The following is a 14,439-nucleotide window of genomic DNA, read 5'->3' as shown; positions in this document are numbered from 1 at the left end:
TTCTCAAGAAAAATGCCCAAAGTTTCTAAGATACATTTTCAGCGATCCTTGCAGTAAACTTTGGATTGGCTTCGCACTCAAGCAAACAGCCACTTTTAACCATGCACTGGAGAGAGTAGAGCAAGACACATATCAGCGTTAGAAGTGGATTTGCAAATTCATGACCTGAGAAAAGTCTAGCAGGCCAGGCTGGAGTAATCATTCATACCTTCTGACATTCAAAAGCAGTTGGATGGGGGGTCGCTTGGCACCATGCGAGGGTCGGACGTGTTTTGTGTCATAAATCGGTGAGATTCGAAAGCTGTCATGCAGACCGGGGAGCACACCACGGTACCGAACCCGAGACTACCTGTAGGAGGTGGTCTGAGTTCGGTTGCAATGGAACTGTAGCGCGATTCGCGTGAATGTGAAAGCAACTCGGACTCGGGTGCACACTCGTTCAGGAAGTAAAGTAACCTGCGCATGCGTTTTAGCCGATGATGACATCTATCTATCTATCTATACACCTTATAAATACTATATATAAATACTATTATAGGTTATAAATATAGAGTATAATAGGAGATGACAGTGGTGATAATGGTTGATATTAATAATGCTTTTAAGGAATTCTATCTTGATCTCTTTAGTTTCACATCTTCGTCTACTAATGAAGATATTAGAAACTTTGTGGAACCATTAGATCTCCCTAAACTGACGACGGAGCAAAAAAAATATTTTTAAAGAGAAATTAAAGCCTTGCCTACATGTAGAATATTTTAGATCTTATGCTACAGAACTGGCTCCACCCTTGCTTAAAGTTTATACGGAATCATTAAAGAATGGAAAGCTTCCGCCAACCATGACACAAGCCCTGATCGGTCTGATTCTTAAAAAGGAAAAAGATCCAAGTGAGTGTAAGAGTTACTGTCCAATTTCCTTGATCCAGCAAGATGTTAAAATATTGTCAAAACTTTTGGCTAACCGATTAAGTTATGACATCTCTTATACTACAAACTAAATTATATAATAATTTAACTTTTGTAATCTGCTTTAGCCACATTCTTCCACATCTGGTGACATAAAACACATCTCTGTGTTCTAGCGCCCCCACTGTGTTTCAAGTAATATGACTGACCTGCATGCCATCAGGAGTTCAATTTATGTGCATACCCATGTTCTATAAATCGAATGACTGATGAGCTGACATGTTGTTGGTATTTGTTGGGACAATCTCAACCTCAATTCACATGCATGCTTTCCATTTAGAAAAGAAAAGTCAGACTACAGCGATAGAAGAGCATTGAGAAATTATCTAGCAGAGTGAGAAAGAGAGATAGAATGGATATAAACCCCTGAGCTATAATAAAGTGTAGAGATAAATGATATGAACAGATGAGGTGTCACTGTCAAAAAGTCATGTGACACAGTAACACTGGCACAAGTAATACACACTGATGGTTCAGCATCACACAACAGATATGTTAAAAAATATAAGATATATTACATATGATCTCCAAACCAGCTCCATGTGAGGCATTATAAGGCATATAGATCCATGTTTATAAATAAATAAATAAAAAACATCCCCAACACTACACCGCTGCCTACACATGGTTGCTATTGCTAGGATAATTTTGGACTTTGACATTGTTCAATAATGCAGTTTAATTACAAAACAAAATAAATAAATAAATAGAAATCCCCCACTGTCTGAATGTTTGACAAGTTCAGTTAGTGATAGCTAAATGATTAGTAGTAAAATACTAATCGTTAAATAATTAGTTAAAAAAAAAAAAAAAAAAAACATGGTTCTACACCTTTAAAAAATTGCAATAGCTCTTTACGCGAATTCATTTACATATGTAAGTTTGACGTCTTGTGTAATAAATGACATCATCAAGTGATTTAGCTACTCTTTATTTTTTTTATCCCCTTTTTCTCCCAATTTGGAATGCCCAATTCCCACTACTTAGTAGGTCCTCGCGGTGGCGCGGTTACTCACCTCAATCCAGGTGGCAGAGGACAAGTCTCAGTTGCCTCCGCTTCTGAGACCGTCAATCCACACATCTTACCACGTGGCTCGTTGTACATGACACCGCGGAGACTCCGCATGTGGAGGCTCATTCTGCTCTCCGCGATCCACGTACAACTTACCATGCGCTCCACTGAGAGTGAGAACCACTAATCGTGACCACGAGGAGGTTACCCCATGTGACTCTACCCTCCCTAGCAACCGGGCCAATTTGGTTGCTTAGGAGACCTGGCTGGAGTCACTCAGCACACCCTGGATTCGAACTCACAACTCCAGGGGTGGTAGTCAGCATCAATACTCGCTGAGATTCCCAGGCCCCCCGTGATTTAGCTACTTTTAGCGACATTTCAGCGAGCCTTTGGCGAATTCCCATGAGAAATAGTTGCCAACACTGAAAATGTAGTTATTGTAAGATGATTCTATGACCAGGTTGTGAATGCCACTGGGGGAGAAATATGACATTCTTCAGTGACAGTTAAAAGGCGACAAACCAATCTAATCAACATCCTCTCTCACACAATCTCCTTTCTTGATTTCATTCTAGCTAGAAAAAAGTTATTTTTTAATACTTAAGAACAATTTAATGTGAATACTTTTTTACTTTAACTCAAGCATGTTTTTGGCTAGATACTTGGACTTTTAATTGAGGAAGATTTTCATTCAGTATCCATACTTTCACACCCCTGTCAGCTATGCAACCATTCTTTCACACATGGACGGGAACTGTAAAACAAGGTTTTTCACTTGGAAATTTCAAGGGAGCAGAAAACTAGACAATTAACACATGGCATAAACAAATCTGTTCCAATCCAGCATTGAAAAAAACAACAACAAAAAAAGCACTATTACCTTAACCTGTAGATTAAGCTGTTGGTTCCACTCTGGGTTTGCATTCTTCTCTATTATGTTTGTACAGAGCTGTAAGCAGTAAGCACAGACATGGAACTATACTTTAGACAGAAGTCAGAAAAGTATCTGGACACTTGAAGGAATAGTTCACCCAAAAATTTAAATTCTGTCATTATTTGCTCATCCCCATGTCGCTCCAAACCCATATGAAAATCAAATATGGCGGCTACATAAATAACATCAAACCTCATTGGTTGTAAGGCATGACGTTATGACGTTTGGTCTTGAGAAGCGATGAGAAGAAATTAGGTTTGATGTTATCGACATGCCCCCATTTTCAACCCCAAGTTTTTTACAGAGCTGTTCAGCCATGACGTCAATTTGTAGTCAAAACCAGAAGGGTAATTTGCCATGGGTTCCCTCTGGAATTTCCCATGGGTTTTTATAATGGGGTCTTTCAATTTATGAGTAAAAAAGGTCTTGGTAAACATTACTTGAAGACACTCTGACATTGTGTTCTACAAAAATACACAAATTACACACAGTCATACTTCAAACATGAATTTTAAAGCCGCCATGTTTTAATAAAATGCATATGCCAACGAGTTTCTAGATAAGGACAGCAACAGTAGTGTAAAGTAACAAAGTACAAATACTTTGTTATTGTACTTACAAAATTTGGACGTTGAGTATTTAATTTTTCTGCAACTTTTACTTTGCTAAATTGTTAGCCAGATAAATACTTTTTAATCTCTTTACTCATTACACTGATTTAAAAAAGTTTGTTTTATTACAAAAAAAGCACAGAGCAGCTTATAAACAGAGCACAGTGTGTTTGATTGACAGCAGCACGAACACAGACACTCAGCGCGTGCTCTCATGGAGTCTGCTTAAGACCAGCGAGGCGTGCTTTTATTAAGGATTGAGAAGTTATGATCTTAAATAAGCCTAAAAACGCTTCCAAACGCACAGATACGTTTCTATTTACCCCAGCTATGTACAAACCTGAAAGTCTAAATGTATTCACTGTATTTTAGCTACAGAATACAAGGAACACAGAACCCATGGAGGACACTTCTAAGATGTTGTGGAATAATGACAGTAGGTGCTTTTACCATATGATTTTGCTTCATTCATTAATGATGAATGATGATGAATGGAAAACGGGGTGTCGCATGCTTTTGGTTCATTCTACGGGACCGGCAGCACAGAATATTGATTCAATTTGGTACCCGTGTGCTGTTTCATGTATATGATGGACGATTCATGTATATGAAGCTTTTCTAAACTGTCCTCTCCCTCTCATATGAAGCATTGAGAAGTTTGATTCACTTTAGTGAATCGATTTGTTCATTGTTCATATACAGTACTGTACAGAAGTCTTAGGCACATAAGATGTTTCACAAAAGCATTTGTCTTAAGATGGTTAATTATATCTTCAGCTTTAGTGTGTCAATAGGAAATACAGTGCATCCGGAAAGTATTCACAGCGCTTCACTTTTTCCACATTTTGTTATGTTACAGCCTTATTCCAAAATGGATTAAATTCATTATTTTCCTCAAAATTCTACAAACATTACCCCATAATGACAACGTGAAAGAAGTTTGTTTGAAATCTTTGCAAATTTATTAAAAAAAAAAACGGAAAAAAAAAAAAAAATCACATGTACGTAAGTATTCACAGCCTTTGCTCAATACTTTGTTGAAGTACCTTTGGCACCAATTACAGCCTCAAGTCTTTTTGAGTATGATGCTACAAGCTTGGCACACCTATTTTTGGGCAGTTTCTCCCATTCTTCTTTGCAGGACCTCTCAAGCTCCATCAGGTTGGACGGGGAGTGTCGGTGCACAGCCATTTTCAGATCTCTCCAGAGATGTTCAATCGGGTTCAAGTCTGGGCTCTGGCTGGGCCACTCAAGGACATTCACAGAGTTGTCCCGGAGCCACTCCTTTGTTATCTTGGCTGTGTGCTTAGTGTCGTTGTCCTGTTGGAAGATGAACCTTCGCCCCAGTCTGAGGTCCAGAGCGCTCTGGAGCAGGTTTTCATCAAGGATGTCTCTGTACATTGCTGCATTCATCTTTCCCTCGATCCTGACTAGTCTCCCAGTTCCTGCCGTTGAAAAACATCCCCACAGCATGATACTGCCACCACCATGCTTCACTGTAGTGATTGTATTGGCCAGGTGATGAGCGGTGCCTGGTTTCCTCCAGACATGACACTTGCCATTCAGGCCAAAGAGTTCAATCTTTGTTTCTCATGGTCTGAGAGTCCTTCAGGTGCCTTTTGGCAAACTCCAGGTGGGCTGTCATGTGCCTTTTACTGAGGAGTGGCTTCCGTCTGGCCACTCTACCATACAGGCCTGATTGGTGGTGTGCTGCAGAGATGGTTGTTCTTCTGGAATATCCTCCTCTCTCCCCAGAGAAATGCTAGAGCTCTGTCAGAGTGACCATCGGGTTCTTCGTCACCTCCCTGACTAAGGCCCTTCTCCCCCGATCGCTCAGTTTGGCCAGGCGGCCAGCTCTAGGAAGAATCCTGGTGGTTCCAAACTTCTTCCATTTACGGATGATGGAGGCCACTGTGCTCATTGAGACCTTCAATGCAGCAGACATTTTTCTGTACCCTTCCCCAGATCTGTGCCTCGATACAATCCTGTCTCGGAGGTCTACAGACAATTCCTTGGACTTCATGGCTTGGTTTGTGCTCTGACATGCACTGTTAACTGTGGGACCTTATATAGACAGGTGTGTGCTTTTCCAAATCATGTCCAATCAACTGAATTTACCACAGGTGGACTCCAATCAAGTTGTAGAAACATCTCAAGGATGATCAGTGGAAACAGGATGCACCTGAGCACCCCCCACTGAACATCGTGTCAGTCTGAGATTACATAGAGACAGAAGCAATTGAGAACTGTGACAAATTCTCCAAGAAGCTTGGAACATCCTATCTGCCAACAACCAAGAAAAACTGTGTCCAGGTGTACCTAGGAGAATTGGTGCTCTTTTAAAGACAAAGGTGATCACACCGAATATTGATTTAGCTTTTTTGTGTTTACTGGACTTTGTATGACATTAAGTGATCAATGAAAACTATTTATGTCATTATTTTTTAAGGCATCCTCACTATGCAAAATTTTTCACAAGTTCCTAAAACTTTTGCACAGTACTGTACATGAACAATATTAAAGATAGATTCATCTGAGTTCTATGCAGAATACCCTACACATTATTTCATGTCTTCTTATTTGTTGCTGAATATTTAGTTAAATGATGCTGTTTCGATTCATTTATTCTCATGAATGTGTTTACATTTATTTACGCTCTGGTGTATCTGTTCAAATGCTGTTCAATACTGATAGTTATATATTTTAAATAAAGATAACACCTGGGGCCTGTGTAGCTCAGCGAGTATTGATGCTGACTACCACCCCTGGAGTCGCGAGTTCAAATCCAGGGTTTGCTGAGTGACTCCAGCCAGGTCTCCTAAGGAACCAAATTGGCCCGGTTGCTAGGGAGGGTAGAGTCACATGGGGTAACCTCCTCGTGGTCATTGTGGCGCATGGTAAGTTGTGTGTGCATCGCAGAGAGTAGCATGAGCCTCCACATGCTGAGAATCTCCATGGTGTCATGCACAACGAGCCACGTGATAAGATGCGCGGATTGACTGTCTCAGAAGCGGAGGCAACTGAGACTTGTCCGCCGCCACCCGGATTGAGGTGAGTAACCGCGCCACCACGAGGACCTACTAAGTAGTGGGAATTGGGCATTCCAAATTGGGAGGAAGGGGATAAAAAAATAAATAAAAAAATAATAATAATTTAAAATAAAGATAATAATTTAGTGTAGTTAGGCCCAACTGTTAGCTTGTAGTGAAGCTTACTATTTTTAAAAGGGTAGCTTCAACTCAAAACTGTTCAAAGACAGAATAAGTAAATATGTTGAACATTTACACAATAAAATTATTGATATTATTGTTTGAATTAATTATATTCTGTTCATGTTCATTTCCATTAACTATAGCTTATTTTCTGAGTGAAATGCCCTGTCCTTATACACCTGCGACTCAGCTTTACTTTTGTATTTTGTTTAATTTTTGTATCCAGTATTACCTATATGAGACTCAGTTATATGGCTTTAAAAGTAACAACATAAATGGGTCGCATTTTATAAGATAAACGGATACTTTTTGATACTGAAGTATTTTTAAAACTAAGTAATTTCTTAAGTAGTATTTTAATGGATGACTGTGGCAGATCTCTTGCTCTCAACTGAAGGAGGAAGCGTGAGCCGGGTAAACATCCAAACGTAAGGCATTTATTTTACACACACTACGGTATGCTTTTCAGTATCTACATAAATACACTCAAACACAATAGGATTTCAGTCGAACATTCAACACAGACAGCTTCGTGTATCGCTCTCTCTCTCTCTCTCTCCTGCTGCAACTCTGGCTGCTGCCTTATCTCTCTCCCAGCTGATTGCGATAATTCTCCTCCAGCAGTCCATCCTTATCGCTCGGCCATGACCTGCTCGCCACAATGACTTTTACTTAAGTAATAAAGTTGAGTACTTTGTCCACCACTGGACTGCAAATACCACAAGCATGCAAGTGAACCTGGCTGACAAAACGGAAAACCTAACCTTATCTAGCAACTTGTTAACAACATACAAAAAAAAACATAAAAAAAAAAAAAAAAAAAAGTGTAATTTTGGGTATGACTGTAGAACAAAATGTTCAAGTATTTTGAAGTACTATAATGTTTACCACAGACAATATTTTACTCATAAATCCAAAACTGCTATTATAAAACCCTGAGGGAACCCATGGCTCGATAATGCAAATTCTATTCCAGGTTTTTGGACTACACTTGAACAGCTCTATTAATAATTTGATTTAACAGTGAATAACAACCTGAATTTAATTCTGTTCATCATCACACAAACTGTCTGCTTGCCTTCAGAAGACTTATAAAATAATCATGCACATGTCACAATGTATACTTTCACTATGTTTTTATGTTTTTTGTTGTTGTTTTTTTGTCCTTTCTCAAACTTGACAGACCGGAGTCACTATTTACTTACATTATATGGAAAATAAACCATGTGAAGTCATATGGGTTTGGGGGTATGAAAGGTTTTGCTAGAAAAAGAGTGTTTTCAGTAGATTTCTTAAAAATGAATGGCATTGTTATATTAAGTCATTCATTTCTTTAAGTCTGGCTTAAGTGTCCAAATCATCACCACTGTATGTGTGTTGTGGGAGGACAGTAACTTTTTGCCAGCAAACCCAGCCTCGACAAATGGATCTACCAGATTTTTCTTATTTTCATGCCCCCCAAATGCCTCTTTTAAAGTCTGGGTGAGGGAGTCATCCACTGAAATCAAACAGCATTTCCATGTTAAAACTGTTGTATTTTTTAAAGAGGGTTAATTTATTTTTTTCACAGACTGAATGAAGACCAAAAACTGGTATATGACTGCAAACATTTTGCATGACTACTTACAGGATGCTTTTGTGATCAAATAATATTTGATACTATTTAAAGGTGAAATGTGTAATTTCTGTACCATTAGCATAACTAAATAGAATTGCAAAATAAATCACAGGTTTCCCTAAATACTCCTCCTGTCTTCCACTGGTCAGCCAAAGAGACAGTCCTGCCCCAAAGTTGCTGTTATGGGCTGATCGTGATGCTCAAACAAACGGAGCACCACACTTTTCAGGGAAATCAACCTGCCAATGGCTTATTTACAGTTAACTCTGTAAAAGCTTTTTAGCTTCTACTTCAGGGATTGAGTCAGTTTAACAAATACAGCATCACCATTGTGGCCATTTCCTGGACTAAATGCCACAGGAACCAAATCAGTGGTTATTCAGAGTTATCATGAAAATTAGTGATTCAGAGCTCTGCCACTGTGAGCGCAAGACCACTGCTTGATAACTGATGGAATAACTGTCATACTCTGGGGGACGTCCTCTGCTCTAAACACTTTGAGTTGGAGTGTAACCCATCGCAGAGTGACACCAGCGGGCAGCAGCAGGTTACTCTCCACATCTTCTTTATCATTGTCCTGATCCCTCTTCTCCACCTGACAAACACACACATACAATACTCACAATGCATCTATAACACAGTTTCAAATACAACCCCAATTCTGAAAAAGTTGGGAAAGTATGAAAAATGAAAAAGTATGAAAAATGCTAATAAAAACAAAAAGGAGGGGGCCTGGGTAGCTCAGTTGTAAAAGACGGTGGCTATCACCCCTGGAGTTCGCTAGTTCGAATCCCAGGCGTGCTGAGTGACTCCAGGTCATGTCTCCAAAGCAACCAAATTGGCCCGGTTGCTAGGGAGGGTAGAGTCACATGGGGTAACCTCCTCGATGTCGCTATAATGTGATTCGTTCTCGGTGGGGCGCGTGGTGAGTTGAGCGCGGATGCCACAGTAGATGGCGTGAAGCCTCCACACGTGCTATGTCTCCGTGGCAAGGCGCTCAACAAGCCACGTGATAAGATGCGGGGGTTGATGGTCTCAGACACGGAGACAACTGGGATTCATCCTCCACCACCCGGATTGAGGCAAATCATCATGCGACCATGAGGACTTAAAAGCACATTGGGAATTGGGCATTCCAATTTGGGAAAAATCCAAAAAATTAAATAAAAATAAAAACTATAAGGAGTGATTTGTAAATTATATTCACCCTTTGCTATGTTGAAAGCACTACAACTACACATTATATGATGTTTTACCTTGTGAATTTCATTGTTTTAGAAAATGTACAGTAATTTCAGATGATTGCACCACACTCCAAAAAAGTTGGGACAATTGAGTGTTTACCACTGCGAAACATCACTATTTCTCTAATAACACAAGCATTTAGGCACTGAAGACACAAGTTTAAGTTTAAAAAGTGGAATTTTCCCCCATACATCCATTATGCAGGTCTTCAGCTGCACAATTGTACGGGGTCTTTGTTGCCGTATTTTGCGCTTCATTATGCACCACACATTCTCAACTGGAGACAGGTCAGGACTGCAGGCAGGCCAATGTAGCACACACTCTCTGCTTATTTGGCCAGTATGTGGTTTAAAGTTTTCCTGCTGAAAATGCCAGGATGTCCCTGGAAAAGACGGTGCTGGATGGCAGTATATGTTGCTCCAAAATTTTTACATATCTGTCTGCATTAATGGTGCCCTCACAGATGTACGAGTTACCCACGCCATGGGCACTGACACACCCCTGGCCCATACAGACACTGGCTTTTGGACCTGACGCTAATAACAGCGTGGATGGTCCTTTTCCTCTTTGGCCTGGAGAACACGATGGCTGTGTTTCTCAAAAACTATTTGAAATGTGGACTTGTCAGACCAAAAAACACAGTTCAACAGTTCAACTGTTCTACTTTCCATGTAAGATGAGACTGAGCCCAGAGAAGTCGGCAGTGCAGTGCGTTTTCAAAAAAAAACAATGCAATTCACAAGGAAAAACATCATATAATGTTTAGTTGTAGTGCTTTCAATATAGCAAAGGGTGAATATAATTTACAAATCACTCCTTTTTGTTTTTATTAGCATTTTTCATACCGTCCCACATTTTTTGGAATTGGGGTTATAGAAAGAACTCATATAAGCTTTTTTAAATTCTCTTGGTTAGTTTTTACCCAATCCAGACATTTACAGATACTGCCGTATTTAGCCTTTTCAGAAGTCATATCAGTCAATTAAATGGGAAAACAAAGCTAAAACATACAGTATATAGACTAAACTTTAGCTCTGGTACAAAACCTAGTGAGCTGCCTACATAAGCAGATTATAAGGCATCATAGGCGTGAAGCCTGTTCCAAAAGGTAGACTTCACAATTGGCTAAATTCAAAAGCAGCTTTGCATATATCCATTGCACTAAAAGTGAAAAAATGCACTTGTTTCTTTCAATACTAAAAGTATCCATAAAAACAGCTCAGTGTATTAAAATGTGATTATATTATCCAATATTTGAGTGTGCTGTGTGTTTTATGCTTTTTCGAGTATCACGTCATTAGCTCTGCAAAATGCTAACAACATGCCAATCTATTGAAATCAATTATGAGTCGAGTCTCCCGTGTGCTTCATGTGAGGAGTACTATTTGTATGATGCAAATGGGTTGCTGCCTATGTAGTGCATTCCATTTTAGTTAGATGCTGCCATAGACAGCAGCTTCCTATGTCATGAGAAGACAGCAAGGCAGCTCACTAGGGTGTGAAACAGAGCGTAACATTTGTCAAACACTTCAGGAACTCGTATAAATTAGTGTAAGAGGCTGTACCGGCAGCCCATCTCCTGTTCCCACTACATACATGCTGACTTTGAGATAAACATTCGCTCCTGAGCTGGAGTCATCAGGATCACTCAGCAGAACCCATTTCTTCATGATACAGTGACCTGAGTTCAGAAAAAAATATCAATGATCAATATAAAAAGTAAAATGTGTTGAATATGTTGTGATTGTCTGAAAATTACCTGGTTCATCGTAGATGTAGCCAATATCAGGCTAGAAAGAGAAAGATTTATTCAAAAGATCATCTTTAATACATGAAGGTTCTGATAGGACAGAAGATTGAATTTGCAAATACCTTGAATTCACCCATTAGACTGTCTGCTCTGAAAGAAGAGGAATTATACACCTGTGGGAAATAAGAAAAATATAACATACCCAGTTTAAGCATGGTACATTTCTGGAACTAATATATCATTAATACAGCTTTGGTCTCTGAGGGTTAAAAGAATATTCCAGGTTCAATACAAGTTAAGCTCAATCGACAGCACTTGTGGCATAATGTTGATTACCTCAAAAAAGAATTTTGACTCGTACCTCCTTTTCTTAAAAAAAAAAAAAAAAAAAAAAAAAGCAGTTTCAGTGAGACACAATGGAAGTGGAACGTGGCAAATTTTTGGAGGGTTTGAACACAGAAATGTGAAGCTTACAATTTTATAAAAGTATATTAAAGCATTAATTCTTCTGTTAAAACTTGTGTATTATTTGAGCTGTACAGTTGTTCAAATCATTTTTACAGTCGTTTTAGTAAAACGTTATGGTAACGAAGTTGTAAAATTGCCTATAACTTTACACGGAAAAGGCGAATAAGTGATTTTATCACACTAAAATCATTTTTACACACATATACTTTATGTCTTGTGGTTATACTTTTGAAAAAGTGAGTATTTTAACGTTAAAAATTTGGTCCCCATTCACTTCCATTGTAAGTGTCTCACTGGAACCTTGATTTTTGCTTTTTGTAAAGAGGTACGAGTTGAAATAAAATTTTGTGTTAATCAACATTATGCCACAAATGCTTTCGATTGAGCTTAACTTGTATTGAACCCAGAACATTCCTTTAACATTTTCAGTAGATGGCAGTAAATTAACTGTTTTCATACCTTTTCCAGCAATGAGCAATTTTTTCTATGGTGTAGCGTGACAAAACGTTTCATCACTCCTTTGTAATATTATTGCACAGGCAGCTTTACAACCAAAGAAATTGAGGAAATAATCAAACTTGTCCACCATAAATATCCACGCTCTTGGAAAGTCCAATTAATTTTAAAGTTTAAGTTCACCCAAATATGAAAATTGTTTCATTATTTACTCACCCTCATGCCATCCCAGATGTGTATGGCTTTCTTTCTTCTGCAGAATACAAACGAAAATTTTTAGAAAAATATCTCAGCTCTGTAAGTCCATACAATGCAAGTGAATGGTGGCCAGAACTTTGAAGATCCAAAAAGCATATAAAGGCATCATAAAAGTAATCCATATGACTCCTGTGGTTAAATCCATATCTTCATAAGCAATATGATAGATGTGGGTGAAAAACAGATCAATATTTAAATCATAATTTACCATAAATCTACACTTTCACTACAACAATCTTCTTGTTTTTGGTGATTTCAGAATCAGAAACAGAATCAGAATCAGCTTTATTGCCAAGTATGCTTACACATACAAGGAATTTGACAGGAGCTTCCAGTGTACAAAAATACAAAAACAGCAGCAAGACATAGATAATAATAAAAAATAAAAAATAGTTATACACATACACACACACACACACACACACACACACACACACACACACACACACACACACACATGTAGTGCAATCTAATACAAATCTGTTATGTACAGTGCAAATGTTTTTTTTTTTGTTTGTTTTTTTCAGAGGAATGAAATGGCAGAAGAGGTTGGATGTGTTGGATAAATATAAAAAAAGACTAAACTGTGTATTGCACATGTTGCACAAACTGTTCCTGTGCCTGACGGTTCTGGTGCTCAGAGCTCTGAAGCATTGGCCAAACCAGACAGTTACTGAAGTGCAGAGGACAGACTCAAAGACCGCTGAGTAGAACTGTATCAGCAGCGCCTGTAGCAGGTTGAACTTCCTCAGCTGGCGAAGGAAGTACAACCTCTGCTGGGCCTTTTTCACAATGGAGTCAGTGTGTGTCTCCCACTTCAGGTCCTGTGAGATGGTAGTGCCCAGGAACCTGAATGACTCCACTGCTGCCACAGTGCTGTTTAGAATGGTGAAGGGGGTCAGTGTTGGGGTGTTCCTCCTAAAGTTCACAATCATCTCCACCGTTTTGAACGTGTTCAGCTCAAGGTTGTTTTGACTGCACCAGACAGCCAGCTGTTCAACCTCCCTTCTGTATGCAGACTCATCGTCATCTCGGATGAGGCCGATGACAGTGGTGTCATCTGCAAACTTCAGGAGCTTGACAGAGGGGTCCTTGGCGATGCAGTCATTGGTGTAGAGGGAGAAGAGTAGTGGGGAGAGCACGTAACCCTGGGGGACACCAGTGCTGATTGTACAGGTGCTGGAAGTGAGTTTCCTTTGTCTCACAAGCTGCTGCCTGTCCATCAGAAAGCTGGTAATCCACTGACAGATAGACATGGGAACAGAGAGTTGGTGTAATTTATTCTGGAGTATAGCTGGGATGATGGTGTTGAAAGCCGAACTGAAGTCCACAAAAAGGATCCTTGCATATGTCCCTGGTCTGTCCAGATGTTGCAGGATATGATGCAATCCCATGTTGACTGCATCATCCACAGACCTGTTTGTTCGATAAGCAGATTGAAGGGGATCTAGAAAGGGTCCAGTGATGTTCTTCAGGTGGGCCAACTCCAGTCTCTCAAATGATTTCATGACCACAGACGTCAGGGCGACAGGTCTGTAGTCATTAAATCCTGTGATTTTTGGTTTCTTTGGGACAGGAATAATGATTGAGAGTTTGAAGCAGCATGGGACTTCACACAGATCCAGTGATCTATTGAAGATCCGTATGAAGATGGGGGCCAGCTGGTTAGTACAGGATCGAAGACACGCTGGTGAGACGCCATGTGGGCCTGAAGCTTTCCTCGTCTTTTGTTTCCAAAAGACGCTGCTCACATCATCTTCACAGATATTAAGTGCAGGTTGAGTAGCAGGAGGGGGGAGGAGGGGGGTTGCTGGAGGTGTTGGTTTTTGTGTGAAGTGAAGGTCAGAGTGGGTGTGGGGTGTGAGATTGGGCCTTTCAAATCTGCAGTAGAACACACTCAGGTC

The sequence above is a fragment of the Myxocyprinus asiaticus genome, chromosome 32 (genome assembly GCF_019703515.2).
Source record: "Myxocyprinus asiaticus isolate MX2 ecotype Aquarium Trade chromosome 32, UBuf_Myxa_2, whole genome shotgun sequence".
Taxonomy (NCBI): domain Eukaryota; kingdom Metazoa; phylum Chordata; class Actinopteri; order Cypriniformes; family Catostomidae; genus Myxocyprinus; species Myxocyprinus asiaticus.
This window is presented reverse-complemented; position numbering follows the sequence as displayed.